The following is a 23,872-nucleotide window of genomic DNA, read 5'->3' as shown; positions in this document are numbered from 1 at the left end:
ACCAGCTGCTGCCTGACACAGTTTCCAGAAAGGAAATCTGGGCAATAGATTTATGAATGAAAGAAGCATTTTCTGATCAATAGAAAAAGTCAGAAATGGAAAGATTTGGTGTATAGCAGTCAGAATCAGGCACAGTTCAAACTGCGTTTTGTATTTAGGTTTCATTGGTTTCTTTTTTTAATATTTGTAATTTAATTTTTATTTTTAACAGAAAAGCCTTGTAGTCTGTGCTACTGGGAGCAAATGGAGCTTGGTGGAATAGCAGCAAGACTGTGGGGTTAAGTAGGACCCCCGCACATCACTTTGGGTAAGGGTGAGTTAGATTAGCCATGGGGGGGGGGGGGGGTATAGGGAGTCTATGGGTACTGCTCTTTTAGGAAAAGGTTTGCAGGCTAGTGGAAGCTTTGGGTTTGGCAGGAGTCAACGGTTTGGGGGGGGGGGGGTAAGAGTGTAGGGAAGTACTAGCAGGGAGGAAGAGGAGGAGTCATCAGTTGGCGGGAAAAAGTGCAGGAATAAGGTCACTCCCACCCTCACTTTTTTGGTATATCTGCGAGCGCCTGTAGTGGTTATTGGCAGGTGAAAGGATTTGAGTTTATTGATAGATTTAATATAAATTTATGGTTCAGCCTTCCAGGGACACTTCTTGTCTTTGTGAACTGTCCCTGGAAGGCTAGTCCCTGGAATGCTATCTAAAGTGTTTTGCTATATTTCTGTTAAATAAACAGGCTGTGCGGCCCATTTTCATCATATGTCTTCCTGTTTTGTGGGTAAAGGGGGGATGGGTGACAGGTTAGGGTTTAGGCGAGAGGTATTGTTTTCTAAAGGAGAAACATAGTAAAGTCCCTTCAGTCATGTGTCCAGCAAAAAAATAAAAGTTTACAATGCAATGCATGCTTTTGTATACGACATGCAGCAGAATCCATTTAATGTATTTTAATCATTTTATCGCACGTTCCAGTCCCAAGGAACAGCGTGAGGCCAACGTAGGTAAGTTAAAGTTTATTTTAAGTCTCTTTTCTGTATCTTTTGCAGCCCGGGCACAGGGATACAGCGTACAGCAGTGGTCTCAAACCTGCAGACCTCCAGCTGTTGCAAAACTACAACTCCCAGCATGCCCGGACAGCCGTTGGCTGTCCGGGCATGCTGGGAGTTGTAGTTTTGCAACAGCTGGAGGTCCGCAGGTTGGAGACCACTGGCGTACAGTATAGAGTTCCAGCGCCAGCATCCATTTAATGTGTTTTAACCTCTTAAGGACCAAGGGCGTACAGGTACGCCCTTGGTCCTGCTCTCCTGATATATAATGCGGGGTTACACAGTAACCCCGCGTCATATCGCGGCGGGCCCGGCGTCATAGTGAAGCCGGGACCCGCCTCTAATAGCGCGCAGCGCCGATCGCGGCGCCGCGCGCTATTAACCCTTTAGCCGCGCGCTCAGAGCTGAGCCGCGCGGCTAAAAGTGAAACCGAAAGTGGCCGGCTAGCTCAGTCGGGCTGTTCGGGATAGCCGCGGCTAATCGCGGCATCCTGAAAAGCTGACAGGACAGCGGGAGGGCCCCTACCTGCCTCCTCGCTGTCCGATCGCCGAATGACTGCTCAGTGCCTGAGATCCAGGCATGAGCAGTCATGCGGCAGAATCGTTGATCACTGGTTTCTTATGAGAAACCAGTGATCAATAATGAAGATCAGTGTGTGCAGTGTTATAGGTCCCTATGGGAGCTATAACACTGCAAAAAAAAAGTGAAAAAAAAAAAAAAGTGAATAAAGATCATTTAACTCCTCCCCTATTAAAAGTTTGAATCACCCCCCTTTTCCAATAAAAAAAAAACACAGTGTAAATAAAAATAAACATATGTGGTATCACCGCGTGTGGAAATGTCCGAATTATAAAAATATATCATTAATTAAACCGCTCGGTCAATGGCATGCGCGCAAAAAAATTCCAAAGTCCAAAATAGTGCATTTTTGGTCACTTTTTATATCATTTAAAAATGAATAAAAAGCGATCAATAAGTCCTATCAATGCAAAAATGGTACCGTTAAAAACTTCAGATCACGGCGCAAAAAATGAGCCCCCATACCGCCCCATACACGGAAAAATAAAAAAGTTATAGGGGTCAGAAGATGACAATTTTAAACGTATTAATTTTCCTGCATGTAGTTATGATTTTTTCCAGAAGTACGACAAAATCAAACCTATATAAGTAGGGTATCATTTTAATTGTATGGACCTACAGAATAAAGATAAGGTGTCATTTTTACCGAAAAATGTACTACGTAGAAACGGAAGCCCCCAAAAGTTACAAAACTGCGTTTTTTTTTTCCGTTTCACCGTAGATTTTTGGGCAAAATGACTGACGTCATTACAAAGTAGAATTGGTGGCGCAAAAAATAAGCGATCATATGGATTTTTAGGTGCAAAATTGAAAGAGTTATGATTTTTTAAAGGCAAGGAGCAAAAAACAAAAATGCAAAAACGGAAAACCCCCCGGTCCTTAAGGGGTTAATACATATATTAAACATATATGTTAAACATGAACACAAACATGGTGTGATCCTAGCCTTTGCAGGACCCCATTTTCCATATCCCGTAAACACCTGCTGGGAGACACTGTGCAAACTGCCAAACCAGCCCGGCTGTACCTGGGCCCTATAGCAGTAATGTAGTCTGTCTAAACTGAAGATTATACTTGTATTACTGTACTTGTATTACCTCTGAGTGCCGTTTTGTCCTCTTTTCCTGCACAAGACCCACATTCGGAAGTGCTGTAGTACAAGTATGGATCAGGAATTCTTTAAAGGGTACCTCTCATCGAATAAACTTTTGATATATTTTAGATTAATGAATGTTGAATAACTTTCCAATAGCATGTTAATGAAAAATATGCTTCTTTCTATTGTATTTTTCCCGATCAGTCCTGACAGCAAGCATTTCTGACTCATGCTGGAGTCCTAAACACTCAGAGCTGCCAGCCTGCTTTGTTCACAGCCAAACAGGCTGTGAACAAAGCAGACTGGCAGCTCGTAGTGTTTAGGACTCCAGCATGAGTCTGAAATGCTTTCTGCCAGGACTGGTAGGGAGACCCCTAGTGGTCATTTCTTCAAAGTGGAAAATTAAATAGAAAGAAGCATATTTTTTAATAACATGCAATTGTAAAGTTATTCTGCATACATTAATCTATAGTATATCAAAAGTTTTTTTGATGAGAGGTACCCTTTAAGAATATCTGTATACTTTGCTCCATTCAGCTTTCCCTCAACCCTGACTAGTCTTCCTGTTTCAGCCACTGAAAGCCACAGATAGCATTACTTAAATAAATCTTGCAGCAAAGCTACACACCTCTGGAGACCATGTGACATCACATACTGTCTCTGGCTGAATAGAATGCTGGGAATAGTCAAAAACAACAGTAAAATAAAAAAAATACTTGCACATCAATACTATGAAGTATGGGACCCCGTGCTTGAAAAGGGACAAAGCGGAGCACAAAAGGTAATAGAAGTATGTTACATAGTATGGTAACTTGGCTTTATGGGCTCAAAGGCTGAAGAAAGAAAATCCTGGAGTCAATGGCTGAAATTTATCACTGTTTTTTGTGTCTAGAAAAGGCGCAAAAAAGGCGCAAGCAGGGTTTATTTGCACCTTTTGGTTTACACATTTCTGCTGATTTTGAGTTGCAATCCACTGATTTTGGCAATACACGTGATATGGAAGGGTTTTATGAACTGCACCTTTTTGTGAAAAGGCGCAAAAAAGGTGCATAGCCACTGAAAGGTCTCTAAAACTACACCAGCCCAGACATGGTGTAGCTTTTTGGTGTATGTGAAGAGAGAAATTTCAGAACATGTGACCTGCACAAAATGTATCAAATGCTCTGTGACCATTTAATAAATTTGTTGCTCCTACACATTACCAGCACTCAAAAGTGTAGAAAATGCTTCACTTACACCTACAATGATAAATGTCGGTTATTATATCCTGGAGACACAATATCATAAGTCACATGTATGGACATTTATCAACGGGTTTAGTCAGGTTTTCTTTACTATAATTGTCGCAAAATTGTCGCAACTGCGACTACGCGATTTTTCGTGCGACATTTTGACTGGAAAGTGAGAAAAGCAAGTTTTCCAAAAATTAACTATGTAGAAATAATTTTAAAATGGACCTCGGGTAGTCAGGTATTTATTAACTGCGACAGTCGCAACTGCGCAAAAAAAAGTTGCAACAGCGTTAAAAATTGACTAAATTTACTCCAGCTCAAACATGGAGCAGAAAAAGCTACTATCAAAGTAAAAAAGGAAAAATTGCTTACGTGAAAGAAAATTATCAACAGGCTGAAACCAGTTGATAAATAAGTCACACATAAGCAAAAAAAAAAAGTAAGGAAAAATTACTAAAAAAAAGAATACATAAGCAAACATTGATAAATGTCCCTCATGGTCTCCAGAGTGGCTATGCTGCAGAGGGTGCTATAGACAATAAACACAAACTCCTTAGTGTGTGAACTCGTTCCTTTCATTGTATAGTAAAAGCCTTTATCCTCACCGCACCCAATGGAATGATGATGCCTGTAGAGCATTGCTTCCGATGTGAATGTGGAATAATACACGATGCATGCATACTGAGGTGCGCAGTTCTAAAACTACACAAAGAACCTATTTTGGCAGGTATTTAAAGGGGTAGTCCAGTGGTGAAAAACTTATCCCCTATCCTATGGATAGGGGATAAGTTTGTGATCGCGGGGGGTCCGACCGCTGGGGCCCCCTGTGATCTCTCTGTACGGGGGCCAGGCTCTCCAGCCAGATAGCGGGTGTCGACCCCCGCACGAAGCGGCGGCCGACACGCCCCCTCAATACATCTCTATGGCAGAGCCAGAGATTGCCGAAGGCAGCGCTTCGGCTCTGCCATAGAGTTGTATTGAGGGGGCGTGTCGGCCGCCACTTCGTGCGGAGGTCGACACGCCCCCTTCCCGCGGGCTGTCGGGGCTCCGTACAGGAGATCGCAGGGGGCCCCAGCGGTCAGACCCCCCGCGATCTGCAACTTATCCCCTATCCTTAGGATAGGGGATAAGTTGTTCACCACTGGGTCACCACTGGACTACTCCTTTAAAAGACCCCATGAGCAAAAGCAGATCTGTAGCCTCTTAGCTGTTATCAAAGAAGCTAAATCACGTTAACCATATAAGCACTCTCCTCCAAATAGGCCATCAATATAAGAACAATATTGAATTGATACATCCCTCCCACGATCAACTGTTTGAAAGAGTTACAAGACTCATAAGGGCACATTTGCCTCTTCAATATCCTTGCATTGCTGTACTATTTATAGCAGTGCTGCAAAGACCTGCATTGTTCTATTCAAGTGAATGGGAACCCCACCGATCTATCATTTGCCTATGTGTAGGCTAGGCTAGAGCTGGGCGGCATGGCCAAATATGTGTATCATGGTATTTTTGCACCTTATAGCGGCTCCACGGTATATAACGATATTTCTCTCCCCCGCCCCCCAGATCATGTGACCCGCGAGCACTGTTCTGCTTCCCCCCCTCCCCCCCTCAAAAAAAATTAATCAGCCCAGTGCTGTGCTGTGCTGTCCCTATCGGGGTACTACTCGCATGTCACCCGAAAGCGCTGCCCTCCTTGTCCTCCTGTTTGTTGCAGGCCGCCGGTGTACTCTGTACTGTACGCTGTATCCCTATGTCAGGGCTGCAAAAAATAAACAAAATAAACTTTAACACACCTTCCTATGTCAGCCTCACGCTCTTCCTGGGACGGGAACGTCGGAGAGCCGTCAGCCTATCACCGGCCGCAGCGATGTTCCGGCTCGGCCGGTGATAGGCTGAGCCCACTGTTATGTAAGAAGCCGGCTGACTTCTTACATGACAGTGGGCTCAACCTATCACCGGCCGAGGCAGAACATCGCTGCGGCCGGTGATAGGCTGACAGCTCTCCGACGTTCGCGTCCCCAGGAAGCAGGTCCGGCCCGACGGGGGAACGTAGGAAGGTGCGTTAAAGTTTATTTTGTATATCTTTTGCAGCCCAGGCATAAGGATACAGCGTACAGTACAGAGTACACCGGCGGCCTGCAACAAACAAGGGGACGAGGAGGGCAGCGCTTACAGGTGACATGCGAGTAGTACCCCGATGGGGACAGCGCTGATAATTTTGGGAATATGATGAGTTTCCCGATGTGGGAACAGCGCAGCGCTGGGTTGATAATTAATTCATTCCCAAGGGGGAGGGGCCCAACTGGTATTGCAGTATGGGAAAAATCATATAGCGCAGCACAAAAATTTCGCTATTCGGTATGAACCTGTATACCACTAGGCTAGGATATTCATTTTTACAAACTGAATACCCTGTTTCCCCAAAAATAAACCCTACCCCGATAAGCCCTAGCTGGATTATCAGGGTGGGCTGCAATATAAGCCCTACCCCGAAAATAAGACCTAGGCCAGGGGTAATCAACTGGCGGACCGCGGCCGCAAGTAATGCCCGCAGACCCCACTCCATGAGAATGTCTTTAACACATTTAATTTTACTTTACTATTTCAATACTATGAGTAGTAAAATACCATACAATTCAAAATAACATATAATGTATTCTGCAGCTAATTTTCTGATTTGTCAGCGAGTGTCCCACCTACAGCTAACTCAATTGGGCCTCTATTGGCACCCTGGAGAACGAATCACAAAACAGTAAGGAAGTAGAATGAAGTATGGGCCATCAAAGTTGCGTAATGAATGTGCCAAAGAATCTTTTAACTTAAAGCCTGAGGGATTTGTAATCCTTTACACTTCCTTTAACCCCTTAAAAAGGAGTAGTCCGGCGCGCACTTTTCTCATTTTATCCCGTCCGGGCTGCAAAATAAAAGAAAACAAACTTTCTCTTACCTGCCAACGAGCCCCCGGAGCTCCGGTACACTCCGGTACAGGTGTTCGGTCCCCGGGCTGTATTCTTCTTACTTCCTGTTAGCCCGGCACGTCACACAGAGCTTCAGCCCATCACCAGCCGAGGCGGGACATCGCTGCGGCCGGTGATAGGCTGAAGCTCCGTGTGACGTGCCAGGCTAACAGGAAGTACGAAGAATACTGCCCGGGGACCGAAAAACCAGTACCGGAGCTCCGGGGGCTCGTTGGCAGGTAAGAGAAACTTTGCTTTCTTTTATTTTGCAGCCCGGATGGAATAAAAGGAAAAAAGTGCGCGCCGGAGTACTCCTTTAAAGGACCAAGCCCATTTTAACCTTAAAATTAGTACTTCGGCCCTAGACATCTTATCCCCTATCCAAGGATAGGGGATGAGAAGTCTGATCACAGAGGTCCCGCTGCCGGGGACCCCCGCGATCTCTCCTGCTGCTCCCCAAGTCATCAGCTCTCCGGAGCAAAGTTTGCTCCGTGGCTGATGAGAGGGTCGGCGGTTCATGACATCATGGCTCCACCCCTCATGATGTCATGCCCCGCCCCTTAATGCAATCTATGGGAGGGGCATGGCAACTATCACGCCCCTCCCATAGACTTGCTTTAAGGGGGCGGGGCGTGACGTCATGATGGGGCGGAGTCATGACATCACGAACCGCCGGTCACTGTATTGTGAGTCATCAGCCACGGAGCAAACCTAGCTCCGGAGAGCTGATGACTCGGGGGGGGGGGGGGGGGAAGGGAGCGGAGGGATAAAATTGGCCTGATCACAGGGGTCCCGCTGTTAGGGACCCCTGTGATCAGGCCAATTTTATTTTTGCATTTTCGTTTTTTCCTCCTCGCCTTCTAAAATCCGTAACTCTTTTATATTTCCATCTACAGACCCATATAAGGCTCTTTTTTTTTTACGTGACCAATTGTACTTTGTAATGAAACCTCTCATTTTACCATAAAATGTGCGGCGAACTCAAAAAAAAATTTTTAGGGAGGGTTTTGTTTTCACACTGTACACTTTATGGTAAAAATGACATGTGTTCTTTATTCTGTGGGTCAAAACAATTAAAATGATACCCATGGCTAGATACTTTAATATTTTTGTACCGCCTAAAAAAAAAATCTAAAACTTTTTGTAGAAAGTCGATAATCTAAAATCGCCCTATTTTGACCACCTATACAGCCAACGGCTTTCCGGGCATGCTGGGAGTTGTAGTTTTGCAACATCTGGAGGTCCACAGGTTGAAGCCCACTGATCTAGTATATTTTCATATTATAGCTTAATTTAGTTCTCCCATTTGGGCAGAGATTGTGATCACATGTACACTTACTACAATATGTTGCTGAGGATAATTCTCAGAGAAAACCAGCTGGCCACAGCTGGCATATTGTATAAGCAACCCAAAAAATATCATATAAAATCAGCCTGGAGCCATCCAATCATGCGAGTACAATGACTGATCCTGTCAACAACACATCAAAAATGCCCATGCCGCTAGATTTTATATTGCGCATTCTAATACTAGATAGACGGATGGATTGATGGACAGAAGGAAGAAAGGATTTTTAAAAATTATAAAATGACTCGGATACAACTGGCTTCTCTATGTCTATAACCATATGTCACCAATCAGACAGATCCTATATACCATATATCTTCATGTAGCTCCCAGATCTCTACAGATTATAATTCACTCTGGCATTAAAGCCCACACAGCATTTTATGCTTCCAGCTTGTCAGTAGATACAGTAAAGGGAATGAACATTAAATGCTTCATATGCAACCTCTACAGAGTCCCTTTTAACATTCTCTCTCTCATTATTTTATATATATATATTTATATAGACACACACATATACATAAACACACACTGCTCAAAAAAAAATAGAGAACACTAAGATAAAACGTCCTAGATCTGAATGAATGAACTAATCGTATGAAATACTTTTGTCTTTACATAGTTGAATGTGCTGACAACAAAATCACACAAAAATTATCAATGGAAATCAAATTTATCAACCCATGGAGGTCTGGAGATGGAGTCACACTCAAAATCAAAGTGGAAAACCCCACTACAGGCTGATCCAACTTTGATGTAATGTCCTTAAAACAACCTCCCTACAATGCCTGGACATGCTCCTGGACAGTCTGTGGTGCAACGTGGCGTTGGTGGATGGAGCGATACATGATGTCCCAGATGTGCTCAATCGGATTCAAGTCTGGGGAACGGGCGGGCCAGTCAATAGCATCAATGCCTTCCTCTTGCAGGAACTGCTGACACACTCCAGCCACATGAGGTCTAGCATTGTCTTGCATTAGGAGGAACCCAGGCCCAACCGCACCAGCATATGGTCTCACAAGGGGTCTTAGGATCTCCTCTCAGTACCTAATGGCAGTCAGGCTACCTCTGGCAAGCACATGGAGGGCTGTGCGGCCCTCCCCAAAGAAATGCCACCCCATACCATTACTGACCCACCGCCAAACCGGTCATGCTGGAGGATGTTGCAGGCAGCAAAACGTTCTCCACGGCGTCTCCAATCTGTCACATGTGCTCAGTGTGAACCTGCTTTCATCTATGAAGTGGTGAATTTGCCAATCTTGGTGTTCTCTGGCAAATGCCAAACGTCCGGCACGGTGTTTGGCTGTAAGCACAACCCCCACCTGTGGACGTACGGCCCTCATACCACCCTCATAGGAGTCTGTTTCTGGCCGTTTGAGTGGACACATGCACATTTGTGGCCTGCTGGAGGTCATTTTGCAGGGCTCTGGCAGTGCTCCTCTTTGCACAAAGGTAGAGGTAGCGGTCCTGCTGCTGGGTTGTTGCCCTCCAAGGCCTCCTCCACGTCTCCTGGTAGCACCTCCATGCTCTGGGCCCTACCCTGACAGACACAGCAAACCTTCTAGGCACAGCTCGCATTGATGTGTCATCCTGGATGAGCTCCACTACCTGAGCCTCTTGTGTGGGTTGTAGACTCCGTCTCATGCTACCACTAGAGTGAAAGCAGCGCCAACATTCAAAGTGACCAAAACATCAGCCAGGAAGCATAGGAACTGAGAAGTGGTCTGTGGACACCACATGCAGAGCCACTCCTTTATTGGGGGTGTCTTGCTAATTGCCTATAATTTCCATCTGTTGTCTGTTCCATTAGCACAACAGCATGTGAAATTGTTAGTGTTGCTTCCTGAGTGGACAGTGTGATTTCACAGAACTGTGATTGACTTGGAGTTACATTGTGTTGTTTAAGTATTCACTTTCTTTTTTTTGAGCAGTGTACATATATATTTAGTGGTAAAGTGTACAGGAAAGTGGTGGATGGGGTGTGTATTTCACCTGGTTTCCTCAGCTAGGCACGATAAAGGAAATCCAGAGGGATTTGCTGCTTTAGCAGAGCTAGTCTTTTGTTTAAACGTCATGGGCTGGATTTCCTGGACGGGAGGACTGGTTGGATGTGGGAGTGCTCCAGTCCACACCCCTAGTCCACTATGGGTTTCCCTATTTCAAGGTATCCTCAGATGAGGTTGGGTGGCTGCTGATTGCTGGAGAGACAGAGGAGAAGCAGCCACAGCTGCAGCTGAAAACCTACCAGGTCTAACCCTTCCTCTATGGACACCGAGTTTGCTAAGGGCCAGACATTAGGCCCACAGTAGTATAGTGAGGTATCCTGATGTTTAGTTAGAGCTGGACAGGCTTAGGTTTTGTTTGCACTATGATTTGTGCTTAAAATCACTTAAATAAACATCCTCTTGGACATTTGAAACCTACTGCCTGTGTGAATACGGTCATTGCCGACCCCACCGTGTGAGCTGTTCCCTACAATATGTATATATGATACACACACACACACACACACAGAGTCATGGCCGAAAATGTTGGCACCCCTGAAATTTTTCTAGAAAATTAAGTATTTCTCACAGAAATGGATTGCAGTAACATGTTTTGCTATCCACGTTTATTTCCTTTGTGTGTATTGAAACTAAACCAAAAAAGGGAGGAAAAAAAAGCAACTTGGACATAATGTCACACCAAACTCCAAAAATGGGCTGGACAAAATTATTGGCACCCTTAACTTAATATTTGGTTGCACACCCTTCAGAAAAAATAACTGAAATCAGTCGCTTCCTATAACCATCAATAAGCTTCTTACACCTCTCAGCCGGAATGTTGGACCCCTCTTCCTTTGCAAACTGCTCCAGGTCTCTCTTATTGGAAGGGCGCCTTTTCCCAACAGCAATTTTAAGATCTCTCCACAGGGGTTCAATGGGATTTAGATCTGGACTCATTGCTGGCCACTTCAGAACTCTCCAGCACTTTGTTGCCATCCATTTCTGGGTGCTTTTTCACGTATGTTTGGGGTCATTGTCCTGCTGAAAGACCCAAGATCTCGGACGCAAACCCAGCTTTCTGACACTGGGCTGTACAGTGTGACCCAAAATCTGTTGGCAATCCTCAGATTTCATGATGCCTTTTACTTGCCAGCAAAACAACCCCAAAACATCATTGAACCTCCACCATATTTCACTGTAGGCACTGTGTTCCTTTCTTTGTAGGCCTCATTCCATTTTCGGTAAACAGTAGAATGATGTGCTTTACCAAAAAAGCTCTATTTTGGTCTCATCTGCCCACAAGACATTTTCCCAGAAGGATTTTGGCTTACTCAAGTTCATTTTGGCAAACTGTAGTCTTGCTTTTTTAGGTCTCTGTGTTAGCAGTGGGGTCCTCCTGGGTCTCCTGCCCTAGCGTTTCATTTCATTTAAATGTCGACAGATCGTTTGCGCTGACACTGATGCTCCCTTAGCCTGCAGGACAGCTTGAATATATTTGGAACTTGTTTGGGGCTGCTTACCCACCATCCGGACTATCCTGCATTGACACCTTTCATCAATTTTTCTCTTCCGTCTACGCCCAGGGAGATTAGCTACAGTGCCATGCGTTGCAAACTTCTTGATAATGTTGTGCACTGTGGACAAATGCAAATCTAGATCTCTGGAGATGGACTTGTAACCTTTAGATTGTTAATATTTTCCCAGAATTTTGTTTCTCAAGTCCTCAGACAGTTCTCTTCTCCTCTTTATGTTGTCCATGCTTAGTGTGGCACACACAATGCAAAGACTAAGTGAACTTCTCTCCTTTTTATCTGCTTTCAGGTGTGATTTTCATATTGCTCACACCTGTAACTTGCCCCAGGTGAGTTTAAAAAAGTTTCACATGCTTGAAACAATCTTATTTTTCCACAAATTTAAAAGGATGCCAATAATTGTGTCCAGACCATTTTTGGAGTTTGGTGTGACATTATGTCCAATTTGCTTTTTTCCTCCCTTCTTTGGTTTAGTTCCAATACACATACACTATTTGTTTGTTAGGATTACCAAACAAAAAACAGAAATTTTCTTAGACTATTTTCCCTTTTATTAACCTTACTGTTGGAGAGTTTTTTTTATTGTATTTTTAGTATAATATTAAGGGGGGGTGGGGGGGTCCTCTTGCCTAAGCTGCTGTACTGTTAACAGCATATAGAGATATCTCTTACAGATATATGCCTTACAGTGTTATCCATAGGGACAGATTACCTAGATCACATTCACAATTGTAAAATAATAGAAAATACATATTTGTAATTTTTGCCATGGAAGATACAGGGGTTTTCTGGTTAATTTTACATTTAAAGAGGTTTTCTGGGACTCTCTCATTGATGACCTATTCACAGGATAAGTCATCAATTGCTGAACGGAGCTAAAAGGCCTGTGCCAATTGTTGAATAGAGATGGGATTGGGAAACTGCAGCTCAGCTCCTGTTGAAGTGAAAGGGAGCCGTGTTGCAGTTACCCAGTGCCACCACTATACTATGGTGCAGGGTTTCCAGCCCTATTCACTGTATAATGGGGTGTGCCGAACAGCTGATCAGCAGGGATGCTGGCACCTCACGGATCAGTTACTGGTGGCCTATCCAGTGTATAGGTCTCACAAAAGTCATGGAAAACCTCTTTAAAAGTACAGCAGGAACCAGGAATTCCGAAAGTACAGCAGGAACCAGCACTGTCAGAATGTCAACTGTGGGGGAGGGGGAGTCGGCAGCAAGTGAGTACTTGTGTTTTTCCTCCCCTCACCATGAGCACTTTTAAATGTAAAAATGTATATCCAGACAACCACTTTAATGAAAAATTGATTTAAACTACACCCTCTGTTTAGGCTTTCTGTTTTAAGGGAACTTATTTATTGATAGTCTATCCTTTGGATAGGCCATCACTATCTGATTGGTGAGGTGCCGATACATGTCACCCTGGCGATCAGCTGTTTTCCAGAGCCACGGTGAAGATAGGTTCTCAAGAAAAAGTCCTAGAAAACACCTTTTAAGCAATTAAATATGTTAACAGGGATTCTAGGTAAGGGTCTATTCACACGGCAGAATTCCCGCTTGCGGAATTCCGCCTCAAATTAAAGCCCATAGACTTCTATGGGATTCCGCACTCCCATAAACATTTCTGAATTTCTGCTTGCGGAATTCTGCCGTGTGAATAGACCCTAATGGTTCCACATCATCGTAGATACAAAGGAGGTAACTTTAAAGCTCATATAGACAAATGTGACACCATACGGTACCTCTGTGAGGACCAGAGTTGCCAACCATCGGTTAATTCCTAATTAATGTGTCATGAACTTTTTGCGCTTGTTATTGTGGTGTCCCGGTACCGTATTGCACCCAGTACCTAGTGTAGAGCTCCCCAAAGTCAGAGTAACTACGTTCAGGTAGGGTTCCTCAGGTGGGAAAGCCCCTAGTCTCTTCCTCCTTAAGTCTAACTTTAACCCCTTAAGGACCAGGCCATTTTACACCTTAGGACCAGAGCGTTTTTTGCACATCTGACCACTGTCACTTTAAACATTAATAACTCTGGAATGCTTTTAGTTATCATTCTGATTCAGAGATTGTTTTTTCGTGACATATTCTACTTTAACATAGTGGTAAAATTTTGTGGTAACTTGCATCCTTTCTTGGTGAAAAATCCCAAAATGTGATGAAAAATTTGAAAATTTAGCATTTTTCTAACTTTGAAGCTCTCTGCTTGTAAGGAAAATGGATATTCAAAATATTTTTTTTTTTATTCACATTTCCAATATGTCTACTCTATGTTTGCATCATAAAATTGACGTGTTTTTACTTTTGGAAGACACCAGAGGGCTTCAAAGTTCAGCAGCACTTTTCCAATTTTTCACAAAATTTTGAAACTTGCTTTTTTCATGGAGCAGTTCAGTTTAAAGTGGATTTGAAGGGTCTTCACATTAGAAATACCCCATAAATGACCCCATTATAAAAACTACACCCCCAAAGTATTCAAAATGACAATCAGTAAGTGTTTTAACCCTTTAGGTGTTTCACAGGAATAGCAGCAATCGCATGTTCTTATAAACCCAATTTTTGAATTTTTACAAGGTGTAAAAGGAGAAAATGTATACTTATATTTGTAGCCCAATTTCTCTCGAGTATGCACATACCTCATATGTCTATGTAAAGTGTTCGGCGGGCGCAGTAGAGGGCTCAGAAGCGAAGGAGCGACAAGGGGATTTTGGAGAGTACGTTTTTCAGAAATGGTTTTTGGGGGGCATGTTGCATTTAGGAAGCCCCTATGGTGCCAGAACAGCAAAAATAACCCACATGGCATACCATTTTGGAAACTAGACCCCTTGGGGAACGTAACAAGAAATAAAGTGAGCCTTAATACCCCACAGGTGTTTCACGAATTTTGCATATGTAAAAAAAATTTTTTTTTTCACTAAATTGTGTGTTTCCCCCCAAATTTCACATTTTTACAAGGGTTAATAGCAGAAAATACCCCCCAAAATTTGTAACCCCATCTCTTCTGAGTATGGAGGCACCCCATAAGTTGGCCTGAAGTGCATTACGGGCGAACTACAATGCTCAGAAGAGGAGGAGCACCATTTTTTTCCTTTTACCTCCCGTGAAAATAAAAAGTAAAGGACAACACCAGCATGTTAGTGTAAAAAAATTTTTTTTTTTACACTAACAGGCTGGTGTAGACCCCAACTTTTCTTTTTCATAAGGGGTAAAAGGAAAAAAAGCCCCCAAAATAAGTAGTGCAATTTCTCCCGAGTACGGAGATACCCCATATGTGGCACTAAACTGTTTCCTTGAAATACGACAGGGCTCTGAAGTGAGAGAGCGCCATGCGCATTTGAAGACTAAAATAGGGATTGCACAGGGGTGGACATAGGGGTATTCTACGCCAGTGATTCCCAAACAGGGTGCCTCCAGCTGTTGCTAAACTCCCAGCATGCCTGGACAGTTAGTAGCTGTCCGGAAATGCTGTGAGTTGTTGTTTTGCAACAGCTGGAGGCTCTGTTTTGGAAACACTGCCGTACAATACGTTTTTTATTTTTATTAGGGGGACAGTGTAAGGGGGTGTAAATGTAGTGTTTTACTTTTTATTATGTGTTAGTGTAGTGTAGTGTTTTTAGGGTACATTCACACTGGCGGGTTTACAGTGAATTTACCGCTAGGAGTTTGCGCTGCGGTGAAAAATTTGCCGCAACTCATACTTGAAGCAGAAAACTTACTGTAAACCCCCCAGTGTGAATGAACCCTGTACGTTCACATGGGGGGCAAACCTCCAGCTGTTTCAAAACTGCAACTCCCAGCATGTACTTACAGACCGTGCATGCTGGGAGTTGTACTTTTGCAACAGCTGGAGGCACACTGGTTGGAAAACCTTCAGTTAGGTTCTGTTACCTAACTCAGTATTTTCCAACCAGTGTGCCTCCAGCTGTTGCAAAACTTCAACTCCCAGCATGTACTGATCATAGAAGGGCATGCTGGGAGATGTAGTTATGCAACAGCTGGAGGGATCGCAACTACAACTCCCAACATGAAGAGACAGCTCTCCAGATCTTGCAAAACTACAACTCCCAGCATGCCCAGACAGCGGTTTACTGTCTGGGCATGCTGGGAGTTGCAGTTTTGCAACATCTGGAGAGCTATAGTTTAGAGACACCCGCGATCCCCTTCTATTCCGGGTCACCGTGTCACCATAGACCCGTAATGACCCGGAATCGGCGCAAATCGCAAGTGTGAATTCACTTGCGATTTGCGCTGATCGCCGACATGGGGGGGTCTAATAGATATCAGCAGTCACCCCGACCCGGTCCCCGCCCAGCGGGGACTGAAATTCCCACGGGCGTACAGGTACGCCCTTGGTCCTTAAGTACCAGGGAGCAAAGGCGTACCTGTACGCCCTTGGTCCTTAAGGGGTTAATATTAATAAATGTATATATTTGATAATTATATCTATATTCTATAGAAATGTATAGTAGTTTCCTTGTTTAGCGTCACAGGACCTTCGGTCATGTGACCATGTTAGTAACCTCTATGGTATGTTGCAGGACCTTAGGAGGTCCTTGGGTCACGTGTTACCCACAAATCTCTGTAATGGTGATTGACATCCGTTTGGACCAATTAGCTTCAGTCCAGCCCCTGCCCATATAAGGGAGCTGCGTCCAATTATCGCACTCTTCGGTTGCTGCTCTCGTGAATGCCGGACTAACAGGACGGTTCTGCGCAACTTTCAAAGACACGCTAAGCCTCAAAACCTACGCCCTCAGCAGAACCAAAAATCTTGAGTTTTACTCTAATTCCTGCTAATGCTAGCGTGACTACTGGACCGCAACTAATTCCCCTAAATCCAGTGGAACAGCGCAATAGACTAAAAGACTCTTAATGCTAAAGTCCCAACCATTGTCAATCTCCAAAGGAAGGTGTTGTTATGATAAGAGACTGTTGTGTTAATGAAGTGTACAGAAAATCTTCAGTAAAAGTTAACGCTGTTTACAGAAGCTTTCAGGTTGTGGACAATCCATTATTATTATCTACCTCAAACCTATTATCATCTACCTCCCTATCGTTCCTAGGAAGGGTGGTGGTAGGAAAAGCTTTATTGAGGAGCCCTCACCCCGGCGTCACGAATAGCAAGGGTTAACAAGCACCCTTTAATACCCGCACAGCTACACCCCCCCATACCCTACTTCCCCCAGGAGCTTACCACATTATTGTTATAATAAAAAGGTTATTGTTATATAATTATGTTAACGTTTATAGTAAATATGTTTACATACATCATCCCATATAGTATTTTCTTTATCACATACAAAGTGTGTGTGTAAAAAAAATGTTCTGTCCATAATTTTTAAATTAGCTGCGCAGAAAAAATAACCAAAAACAGGGTTGGCAACCGTGGTACCATATTCTCTATAATAAAGTATGCCATCGAGTGTCGTGAAAAATACTCGGTGTCTCTATATAAATTTGCAGCCATACGGTGGGGGCGGGGCATTATCGGCTTATCGGCAAGGTAATTGCCGATACCGATAATTCCCAAAATCGTGATTATTGGCCGATAATATCGGCCATACCGATAATCGGTCGATCCCTAATATGAAGTGTTATAGTGTGAGTGAACTGGTTAATAATGAGGTATGATTAACCCGAACCCATGGTCTGAGATATGTCAGTTAATAACGGGTCTAATATGTTAATCACTGTTTTTGCGCAATGAGGACGGGACCTGGCATGCCAAGCATACCTGCCTCCATCCCTTCTGCTTTGATGTGGCCACTCACAGAAAGCTCACATGGGTGCAGGGTCCTTCATGAAGTGGGCGGGCATATTAGAGCAGAGGCGATGGCGGCAGGGATGCTGAGTCCCACCTCGGTTGTGCAAATCCAGCGATTAACATAGTTAATTCCAGCCAATGACGGGTCTGTACTCAGAACTGGACAATGGATCTGGGTAAGTTATACCTTATTTTAATTTGGTTCACCCACACAACAACTTGGCTTGATTTACTTTAAAATCACACCCAACCTGCAGACAAGTTTTTCTTAATGAAAAGGGGTACTCCGGTGGAAAACCTTTTTTTTTCTTTTTTTTTAAATCAACTGGTGCCAGAAAGTTAAACAGATTTGTAAATTACTTCTATTAAAATCTTAATCCTTCCAGTATTTATTAGCTGCTGAATACTACAGAGGAAATTATTTTCTTTTTGGAACACAGAGCTCTCTGCTGACATCACGAGCATAGTGCTCTCTGCTGACATCTCTGTCCAGAACTGTCCAGAGTAGGAGAAAATCCCCATAGCAAACATATGCTGCTCTGGCCAGTTCCTAAAATGGACAGAGATGTCAGCAGAGAGCACTGTGCCCGTGATTCAGCAGAGAGCACTGTGTTCCAAAAAGAAAAGAATTTCCTCTGTAGTGTTCAGCAGCTAATATGTACTGGAAGGATTAAGATTTTTTAATAGAAGTCATTTACAAATCGGTTTAACTTTCTGGCAACAGTTGATTTAAAAAAAAAAAAAAAAAAAAAAGGTCTTCCACCAGAGTACCCCTTTAAGCAGAGCTGTGATTGTCATTTGGCACTGCTCCTCATTAAGTAACAATGTGATATTTTGTTCAATATATTAAGTTTGGTCACAATAAACAACAGGCAAATGACAAACTCCTCTACATTTGCACTGTACAAGTAAACATGTGACGTCACTGACACTCTATATTACCAGACGTTATAACTTCATGAGTCAGAAAGTAAAAACAATGATCAGTAAAGAGTTTGGCTTCTTTACTACAAGTTACTAGACTATTTATGTCCCTTTCATGCCCACTTCAGGCGCATCACCTATGGAACTACCCCCCGCATACAAGGAAGCACTGGTAGTGAAGGTGTTAAATGGCTGACCTAATCACTCAGGCGCTCCATTCTTCAGGCTCAATAGTCAAGAACATTGCTTTCTTAGTTGAGTATGATCAGGATGATGTGAATGGGGAATATGCAAATAGGCACTGAGGAAAAGAAACACCAGACTGGGATGTTATTGGCAATGCCCTGTGTCACACCACCCAAATCAGCCTCTCCGATGAGAGGATTGTGCTGCTATTCAAGGGACTAAGTGAAAAACGGAGTCTGGAAGGGAAGCTTCTCAGCTCACAAAGACTGGCACTGTGAAACAAAACAATCCTTTCAGATGTATAGAGAATTATCAGGGACCTTGAGCAGGGGTTACATTGGGATGTTATTGCAGTGCAACCCATCAGGAGCGTGACAGTCTATCCGGCGAGTGCATGCTTTCTGGCTTTGGATTGGCTGCACTGTGTGCTGCTGCCCTGACAGAAGTGTGGTCCTTTAAATCCCTCATGTTCTCTATGTGACACTCAAAGCTCTCAGTCCTGTTCTGTATGCGGATGCCACAAGACCTGAATACTATATTACTGAATTACATACGTACATATGTTTTGTGTGTTGTGTGGTGACAGGGGGGTGCAATATAGACTTGTCAGGTCGTGACGCCAGGGCACAGTTAGCCTATAAACGGTCCAAGAAGATTCTCCTGGGCCAGGCACGGGGCAATAAACACACCAATGCTGGGTTACAGATACCTGTCTTTTACTGAGACAGGAGCAGATATTACAACACTCACAATACGGAGCAGAGTAGAAGGGATGTTGCCTTGCTGGGACTTATGGTTCTTTTCACCCACTTAAATTAGATAGACTTGAGACTACTAAGGTCCAATTTCAGTGACACCGCCAGGGTATGACTCACCAACTCCTGGATGGGGACCACTTGCAGAATGGCTGGGTTGATTTGATGAAAAACTTTTCTTCAGGCTCCCCTTGGAATCACCTCACACTTCTTTCAGCTCCTTTCCACACTGTAGCTCATATGGAGCTCTGCACATAGCACTCATCTCTAGACTGAACTGAACACTGACTAAGCAAAAACTGAACTGGGGTAACTCCCCCCCCCCCCTATATACAGGACAATTTGGGGGTTCCCATTGGGTAACAGGGGTCACCTGGTCACTCTGCATCTTCGAGTACAGTACACATATAATACAAGAATACAGTAAATACAGCAAAGCGCACAAACACATTAAACAATAGAACAGTGGAGCAGCGGGCATGCCCGAGGAGATCAGCAGCCCACAGGACATCCTTTGGTGCTGGGACACCACAATTGTTCTGCACTCCAGTGGCGTATTTACCACTAGACCAACAAGTCCAAGGCCTAAGTCCTACGCCAGTGGACCGAGCAGCTCTCTGGCTTTGGTAATAGTGATGGCAGGGAGAAAGCAGTAGTGTGTTGGCGGCACATGCACACTGCAGAAGCAGCTAAAGGAGGCAAGAGAAGGAGATGCCAGGAGGAAGGAAAGGGAAATGCTGTACTCATCACTGGCTACTTCTTGCTGCTCATTTTAGTCCTCCTACCTCAACAGCGTGTTTTATTGGCTTATACCAAGCCAGGTGTCCCTGGGGTGTCTGATGGTCCTGAAGGTGCCCATCACATAGGTGAATACCTCCCAACTTTTGCTGAAAGCAAAGACAGACAAGCCACACCCCTAACCAGGCCCTCAACCACAGCCACACATGTGGAATAGGAATACCATCAATGTCAGTCTGTCATCTAAGATTGGCAGGACCTCCTAGACTGACAATAACCATCATTAGTGACTACATATATATGTGACTACATACAGTTATATCCAAGGACTCGCAAGTGATGTCTTCTCTGATAGGAGTCTTTCACTTTAATTTTTCTTCTCCCTTTGGCCCAGACCGTCATGATGACTTCTTCTAGCTATGACTCGTCAATGGAGAACCTGCCAGAAAAAACATTTTAGGCTCTGCACTTTTACAAGACCTATTATGCCCCAAACACTAGTAATGCCCCCTTAGTGTCTCACATAGAGTGGGCAGATAGGTTCCCCCCATTAGGTAGTTAGGTCACTCCTGTAGGTAGACATGTCCCTTACCGTAGTTCCCCCCTTTACATAGGTGCTCCAAGTAGGTTAACACCCCTAGATAGTACCCCCTATATGTAGACCACTCCCAGATAGCTACCCCCTGTAGGTAGACCCCCTCTAGTTAGCTGCCCCCTGTAGGTACAGCTCCAGGAGATAGTTGCCACCTGTAGGTAGACCCCATCTAGATAGCTGTCCCCTGTAGGTAGACCCCATCTAGATAGCTGTCCCCTGTAGGTAGACCCGCTCTAGATAGTTGCCACCTGTAGGTAGAAGCCCCTATATAATTGTCCCCCTGTAGGAAGACCCCACTAAATAGTTGCCCCCTTTCCCCTGTAGGTAGCAGTCCTAAGTTTGAGGCAGCAGCTAAAAGGAGGATGGCAGGAGAAGGTCTCAAAAGCAGGATGGGGACATTTGCGGGGCACGGTATACACACTGCACAAGTCCAAACACATACATCTATATGTACAATGCACACTCCAGGCAGACTCTGCACACACATCCGACCACAATCACTTACATACACATCACACACTTACACTGTACACGGCATGCAGACACATTACAGTAAGTACAGTATGTATGCACACACTCCAGGCAGACTCTGCACACACATCCGACCACAATCACTTACATACACATCACACACTTACATTGTACACGGCATGCAGACACATTACAGTAAGTACAGTATGTATGTACACACTCCTGGCAGACTCTGCACACACATCCGACCACAATCACTTACATACACATCACACACTTACATTGTACGCGGCATGCAGACACATTACAGTAAGTACAGTATGTATGTACACAATCCAGGCAGACTCTGCACACACATCCGACCACAATCACTTACATACACATCACACACTTACACTGTACACGGCATGCAGACACATTACAGTAAGTACAGTATGTATGTACACAATCCAGGCAGACTCTGCACACACATCCGACCACAATCACTTACATACACATCACACACTTACACTGTACACGGCATGCAGACACATTACAGTAAGTACAGTATGTATGTACACACTCCTGGCAGACTCTGCACACACATCCGACCACAATCACTTACATACACATCACACACTTACATTGTACGCGGCATGCAGACACATTACAGTAAGTACAGTATGTATGTACACACTCCAGGCATGTAGCACAACTGAATGCGCACACTGCAGACACACAAGCATTACAACTAAAACAACAATTACACAGTCATGCTCTAAGTCAGTGTGCCTCATGCTTTTGCAAAGATACAACTCCCAGCATGCCCGGACAGCCTTTGGCTGGAAGTTGTAGTTTAGCAACAGCAAAGTGATCAGTTATAAGGGTAAGAGGGAGGACATGAGAACATGTGGGTGAAAGGGCACCATGGCAGAGGGGGCATACAGCATAGATGTGAGAGGAGGGGCACCATGGCAGAGGGGGCATACAGCATACATGTGGGTGGGAGCACCATGGCAGAGGGAGCATACATGTGGGTGGGGGCACCAATGCAGAGGGGGCATACAGCATACATGTGGGTGGGGGCACCATGGTAGAGGGAGCATACATGTGGGTGGGGGCACCAATGCAGAGGGGGCATACAGCATACATGTGGGTGGGGGCACCATGGTAGAGAGAGCATACATGTGGGTGGGCACCATGGTAGAGGGAGCATACATGTGGGGGGGGGGGCACCATGGCAGAGGGAGCATACATGTGGGGGGGGGGGCACCATGGCAGAGGGAGCATACATGTGGGTGGGCACCATGGTAGAGGGAGCATACATGTGGGGGGGGGCACCATGGCAGAGGGAGCATACATGTGGGTAGAGGGGCACCATGGCAGAAGGAGCATACATGTGGGTGGAGGGGCACCATGGTAGAGGGGGCATACATGTGGGTGGGGGGGGGGGGCACCATGGTAGAGGGAGCATATATGTGGGTGGAGGGGCGCCATGACAGAGGGGGCATACATGTGGGTGGAGGGGCACCATGACAGAGGGGGCATACATGTGTGTGTGTGTGTGTAGGGGGGGGGCAACCCTAGAGCTTCTGCTCCTCTCTAGTCAGTGAAGCTGCCACCAGTCTCCCCTCTGCCCAGGACAGTCTCTATATCAGCCATCACTACTATCCAGGACATTGGGCTTTACCTCTGATCGGCTTCTGCTCCACACACAGACCGACCTGCTCCTCCATCTACAGGAATCTCTCCCCCTTCCCCTGTAAGCCTCTGATTGGTTGATGTAGATGTCCCTCCCAGGCAGCATGCCCAATGAGTGCAGGGGGAGATCACATGACAGAGCAGACCCTGACCTCCTGGCTCCCTGTGTACAGTGAATGGCAATCACACAGGGGATCCATACGTCACATCAGCCCGCAGAGGGGGCATCCGTGCTGAGCCCAGAAATCACAGAAGCGGGACAGCGGGAGATCACCTCAAAAATGGCAATGTCCTGGATCCGGGACGGTTGGGTCTATAGAAGATGGAGTCTGGACTGTGCTTCTCCTGCTGCTCCGAAACCACAATTCCCAGCATGTTCCCCTGCAGCCCCTGGAATGGAGTGGTAGTTACTCCAGGGGAGGCATGTGTCTGATGCCATATACCCACTGGGTGGTCTACACTATTCCTCAACCTGTGCCAGTCCAGCTGGGAACATGTCCACAGTATGGGAATAACTGGTCTAATGGAAACCCCTTCACCATGCAAAACACCAAAAAAAACGCACCATGTGAACCCAACTGAATATGTCACCAGAATCAGGGTCCCTGTCTGGTAAAAGATTCACTTTAATGGTCTATTCACACGTACAGTATTCTGCGCAGATTTGATGCGCAGGATTAGAAGCTGTGCTCAGTCATTCATACATTGAAATCTGCAGCAGAAAATCCTGTGCATCAAATCCGCACAGAATACTGTATGTGTGAATAGACCCTAAAGGTATCTAGAATTACAAAAACAGAACAGATTTGTTCTAAAAACATCACCAAAATCAGGTTGCGTGTAGTATTGCAGCTCAGAAGTGAATGGCGCCAAGCTGTAAGGCTGTGTATACACGTTGAGACCATTTAGCGGTACCACAATTTATTGCTGCATGCGGTTTTCCAAATGGCCAAAATCACTGTAAAAATGATATGTTACCACAATGATACCACAAT

General features: G+C 44.8%; 1 protein-coding gene across 3 annotated transcripts in view; it reads right to left on the bottom strand.

Moving 5' to 3' along the window:
* ACSL6 (acyl-CoA synthetase long chain family member 6) overlaps nt 1-23,872 on the bottom strand; it is a 207,867-nt gene that overhangs the window by 144,270 nt on the left and 39,725 nt on the right. Inside the window, exons 1-2 of one of the 3 annotated variants that reach the window (XM_056575061.1) lie at nt 22,867-22,951; nt 20,446-20,570 (exon numbers count right to left, since the gene is read on the bottom strand). The exons of the other annotated variants lie outside the window; for them this stretch is intronic. The gene's annotated coding sequence lies outside the window, so the exon portion shown is untranslated. Of the gene's footprint in view, nt 1-20,445; nt 20,571-22,866; nt 22,952-23,872 lie in introns of those variants that run through there. 3 annotated transcript variants of the gene reach the window in all.

This window comes from Hyla sarda, chromosome 4 (assembly GCF_029499605.1).
Source record: "Hyla sarda isolate aHylSar1 chromosome 4, aHylSar1.hap1, whole genome shotgun sequence".
Taxonomy (NCBI): Eukaryota; Metazoa; Chordata; class Amphibia; order Anura; family Hylidae; genus Hyla; species Hyla sarda.
Note: the sequence above shows the minus strand (reverse complement) of the source record. Positions and strands in the feature narration are given on the sequence as shown.